Source organism: Gossypium hirsutum, chromosome A02 (assembly GCF_007990345.1).
Source record: "Gossypium hirsutum isolate 1008001.06 chromosome A02, Gossypium_hirsutum_v2.1, whole genome shotgun sequence".
Lineage (NCBI taxonomy): Eukaryota > Viridiplantae > Streptophyta > Magnoliopsida > Malvales > Malvaceae > Gossypium > Gossypium hirsutum.
In genome coordinates, this window is record NC_053425.1 from 84,486,635 (window position 1) to 84,492,800 (window position 6,166).

The following is a 6,166-nucleotide window of genomic DNA, read 5'->3' on the forward strand; positions in this document are numbered from 1 at the left end:
TACCATTTTCGGCTCAATAGCCACATACAAAGAGCATGGTTTTGATTCGCTATATAACATGATCTCCATACGCATTCGGCTGCCCGTCATAAGTATAAACTAATTACCTCAATATATAATTCAAGTAGAATCATTATATCACCATTTATTTGTTATGCTTATATGTCATGACCTAATCGAATCATAATCTAAGTTCCATTACTCGAAAACTTACCTCGGATGTTGTCGAACGATTTCAATGGCTATTCGATCACCTTTTCCTTTCCTTTATCGGATTTAGTTCCCCTTTGCTCTTGAGCTTAATTTAACAAATAAATTGATTTAATCATTTTGAACATCAAAGAGAAATTTAAGGTACTTAGCCCATATATATTAGGCATTAGAGTCATATATGTATGAAATCATGAATCAAATTCAACATATTAGCCAATATTCTTCTTTAGCCGATTTTCTAAGTCAAGATAAAGCCATCAATATGCTTACCTATAGCCGAACGTACAACATCAATCTATGTATTCATTCATGTGGCCGAATATGCATGTCTATGTTGAGGCCGATTATATACTTAATACATTCTACAAATATGGTTACTTGTATTGACTAAATACTATTTTGTTTCAAGTTCAAAACTCGGCTAATACACATATATACACTAGTAATCAAATACTAACATTTGCACTTCACCTTAATAGCTAGCTTAGGAAACCTTAATTTAACATATAATTGTTCATAACACAATTAAAGCATCCTCTCCATTCCATCAATTCAAAACACATACATTACTCAATAATATTCAAAATCATATTCAGCCTTAGTACACACTTGTTAGCCGATTTTTCTCCATTTAGCAACTAATGCACATATGTGCTCATTTGTTAGACTCTACTTCACCTAACTACCATTTCTCATCCAAATAACATGAACAACAACCATTTCTTGAACATTATCTCATGACCGATTACTCATGTTACCAACAAGATCCAAAATTTGGACATGGGCTAACTAAGGGACTTAGTAACTAGCTTAATACATTCAACAATTTCAAAAGCTACCATGAATTACATACCTTATTCAAGACTAGAAGGAGTGGCCGAATATTTGCTTGCCCTTCCCCTTTCTTCTTAGCATTTTCAGCCAAGGATGTTAAAAGATGAACACTTTTTTTTCTTTTCTTTATTTTTTCACTTAATTAGTTTAACACCCTTTTTCTTTATTTTTTTTATAATTTATGCCATTAATACATTATTTTATTGTTATTACCCATCACATTTTGTCTATCCTCATTGTCATGGCCAGCCACTACTATCAAAGTGGGGAAATTGACATGCAAGTCCACCCTTTTGATTACATGCACTAATAGATCCTTATAGATTAACCTATCACATTTCAAAAGTGTCACACATAAGTCCTATTAACTAAATTCACATGCAATTAACTAAATCGAAGCTTAAAACTTTCACACACTCATATTCACATATTTTAGACAATAAATATTATACTCAAATACTTCGTTGACTCGGTTTAGTGGTCCCGAAACCACTTTCCGACTAGGGTCAATTTAGGGCTGTCACAATATTGGCTCATTTCCATTGGCCTTATACAAAATGAACTTCTAACCAATATAAGCCAACACATTTGGCCAAATCAATTATGACACATAACAAAATGACCAAGTCCCCTATATATGCCATAACTCAAATGTTGAATTCATTGGTACAAAAAATAATTGTTGATAGTGTGAATGGGTCTTCGACAATCTTTGTACCCGAGCTAGCTTGGTGTCACTATAAGACAAGGGAAAGAAAGGGGAGTAAGCTATATAGCTTAGTAAGTTCATATGCAAATAATATGCATCTTAACAACACCTTAATCGTGCAATTTATATAAAGTGAGATAACATAAATGTTACTAAAATCTCATAGTCATAACTTGCTCAATCGCAACCTTACCAAGAGTTCATCACCCATTGAGTTTATTACTTATGAGTTCTATGTACATACCTGTACCGACTTGTAACATAACCACATTCTTTCACATCTTTGACATTCCCGTTGAACACTTGGAATATTATCGGATACTCGAAAAAATCTTGCACATAAGTGTCATATATGTAGCTAAAGCTACCTCATATCTCATAACACATACAGGCTCGCTCTCGTGCTATTCACGGGCCTGCTCACACAAGCAGTCAGGTAATCGCAACATATGCCAAAATACCCAGCCACCGGTAGGACGTACAAGACCAGCACCCGAATCACATAAACACATATACACACGGGGTTCCTAGTGACATGTCACTCGTATCCTATTCTATTTCTAAAGTTCAACTAGGACTTCTTGCTTGTCGAAACTTTTTCGAATACGTCTAAAGAGTTAATCACACAATTCATGCAATAATAAAGCATTTAAAACATAAATATAACATCGCATTATTTACATACGAACTTACCTCTGTACAAAAAATAGTAGAATTGGACCTAATCGTCAAACACTTTGTTTTTCCCCCTTAGGTCCTAACCTTGTTTTTATTGATCTATAATAACAAATTTAACTCATTTAATACTCACATTATTCAATTTAGCCCAAAAATCATATTATGGAGAAATTACATTTTTCCCCTAATGTTTCTCATTTTTACATTTTAGTTCTTAGGCTCGTAAAATGAAATGTATTCAATTTCTTCAAAACCCAAGCCTAGCCGAACCATTTTCATACTCATATCAGCCCACATTTTTCAGTTAATCACACTTTTACTACTCATTTTATAACTTTTCCAAATAAGTTCTTTTTGAAATTTTTACCTAAAATCACTTAGCAAAAGTTGTTTATCTAACACCAAACATGCATTTTCTACTATTAGACATCAAATACACAAATATCTAACATGAGTAAAATTTTAAACTTCATCTTTCTTTCAAATTAGTCCTTACAATAGCTAGATTAGGTTACAAGGATCTCAAAGCATGAAAATCATTAAAAACAAGGCTAGAACGGACTTACAATCGAGCTTGAAAGCTTGGCAAACCCTAGCTATATCTTCTCTTGTGATTTTCAACCATGGGAGGATGAAGTTGAGAAGATGACATCTTTTATTTGTTAAATTTTGTCTTTATTAGCCAAATGACCAAAATGCCCTTAATGCCAAACTTTGAAATTTCACCCTACCATGTCCATTTTTGTCCAAATTAAAGTAAAATGGTCTAATTACCATTTAAGGACCTCCAATTTAAAATTTCATGGTAATTAGACACCTCTAGCTTTTAGAACATACATTTTACACCTATTACAATTTAGTCCTCTTTGTCAAATTGGATAGCTTATCGATAAATTTTCTTAATGAAATTTTCACATAATCATTCAATCATATTGTAGACCTTAAAACAATAACACAATAAATATTTCTACTTTGGATTCATGGTCCCAAAATCACTGTTCCGATTTGACCCTAAAACAGGTCGTTACATACCACAGCTTTCATGCTTCGAGATCGCGATCCCACCCATCTAAGTGATATTTTCCTTAAGTTTGGGCTATTATTGACTCGCTACTCCACTCAAGCACAGTGTTAGGCTCTCCATGACATGTTTGGCCAATTTGGGTCTCAAAAGAGCATAAAACTCAAAAGAAATAATTTATTAACAACAAAAAGTAAAAATCAAAAAAAGTAAATAAAAGACACATAAATTGTTTGAGTATAAGTTCTTTAACTGAAATGGAGAGCCTAATTTGACGTATCAAATTATGGCAGATCAATGACTAGTGTGGTCAATTGGGATAGAATCTCATTCTCTATGAGGTAAGCTAAGATCTAATCAGATAAATATTCCCCACCTAATGACACCAAAGTGTTTTTATGGGTAAACTTAATTTTTTCTCCATGTCCACAGAAAATTCTTTGAATTTATCAAAGGTTTCACTCTTGTGGTGTATAAGGAATACATACCCATATCTAAAATAATCATCAATAAAGATTATATGATACTCATAACCACCTCTTGCACGAATGCTCATAGGGCGACATACATTAATGTGCACAAGTTCTAGGGGTTTTACAGCCCTCGTTCCTTTTGCATTAATATATCGCTTGGTTACCTTACCCTCTAAGCAAGATTCACTTAGTGGAAGATCGATTTCTTCAAGCGAACTTAAGATGCCTTCTTTCACAAGCCTAGTGATTCTTTCTTGGTTAATATGATTGTAACACCCCTAACCCATATTAATCACTGGAATAGGAGTTCGGAGCATTAATGGAGTTTACAAATCAAACAGACAGAAATTTCAAACATTTCATATCATATCAATAATCATATTTAAACAAATCAAAATTGTACATATTGTCCCTTATACAAGCCCTCGAGGCCCTAAATATGCATTAGAAACAAGTCGGGACTAAATTGAAAACTCAAAGAATTTTTCAGGAAAAATTGAAAATTTTCAACACTACAGGGGTCACACGATTATGTGGGCATTCGAAGTAGGGATACACGGCCATGTCCCACCCCGTGTCCGTGCCAGTGTAACTCACTGACTTTGGCCACACGGCCAAGCCACACGCTCGTGTGCTAGGCCACATACCCTTCAAAATAAACTCAAATGCTCGTGTGTCAGGCCGTGTGCTATGCTGTGCAACAGCCTGACTTACAACCCTTTGAAAGCTACAAAGGGACACACGGCTGTGTCACCTAGCCGTGTGATACATGGCTGAGATACATCCCCATGTCTCTACCCGTGTGATCGAAAATAGGTCATTTTACTAGCCATTTTTCTTACCTAAAATGACATGTACCTACAACCATAAATGCATACATACACAAGCCATAAAAAGAAACCAAATCCATGCATATTCTAGCCTTATATAAATAGTATGATCACATACAACCAATATGCCCTTAGGCACTTCAAATGACAATATAAAAACATGTATAACTATGTATTCAATATGGCCAATTACTCAACTAATTTATAGGTATGTTTGTCTTAATACAACATGGAACTTTCTTACCAAACATACCAAATGGTGCTAATCATGCCATTCAACCAAAGTGCCATTTCACAACAATTCCAACAAATTACACGACTTATACAATATGCATATTCAAACCATAATTTCAACTTCCATAATTCAAACAAAAAACAAGCAACACATCAACCATGTTAATGCTACTTATATACATACCAAAATATACTAAATATAAGCCAAATCAAATGGCCATATTTACAACAAAACATATAGGCCAACATTAGCCAAAATACCTATACATGCCATTATAACTGAAATTAAACATTCGAAAGTACCAAAATAGTCGATGGATATTATGATATAGCTCCGACAACTTCCAACCCAAATGAGCTTTCGACTCACTATAAAATACGATAAATTACACAGAGTAAGCATTTAAGCTTAGTAAGTTCGTACAACATAGAATATAACTTACCATTTAATCACATATTAGGTAAGTAAACAAAGCATATCTCTACACAATTTGGCCAAATGCCTAAGTACATATTCACCAACCATGTTAGCCATGTAAACACATATATATAAGTCAATGATCATGGATGAACACAACAATTTATCAAATTCCATAAACATGTATCGTCCAGCTCATATTTCTATATATATCATGTAACATCATTTCTATGTATTTCATGTGTATACCTGTAATAGTTCGTATCAAACTCATATTGTTTTGTAACAAAACATTGCCCGTTGAACCATTTAAAATACCGTTGGATACCCTGGATAGCTCATACATAATGTGCTAGCACATATAATTGTAATCTGTTAATTTATGTTCATGTATGCTCATACGAGTAATCAATCGATATGCTCATATGAGCTGTGAATCGGTATGCTCATTCGAGCTAAAGATTGATATACTTTCACGAGCTATAAATTGGTATGCTCTAATGAGTTACAAATCGATAACCCTAATGACATGTCATTTGTATCCTACGGATTCGTAAGGTTCAAATGGTGCTAGATAATCATCGTACTCGTTGGATGTACACTCGGTAATTATATATGAGAAATCATAACATTTATATACTTCAATTAAAAGCATATAAACATGATTTAATTACACAAATTTACCTCAACAAGTAGTCGTAGATATAGAGGCGATTAATTCAAGAATTTCTCTTTGCCCCGATCTAACTCTGTACG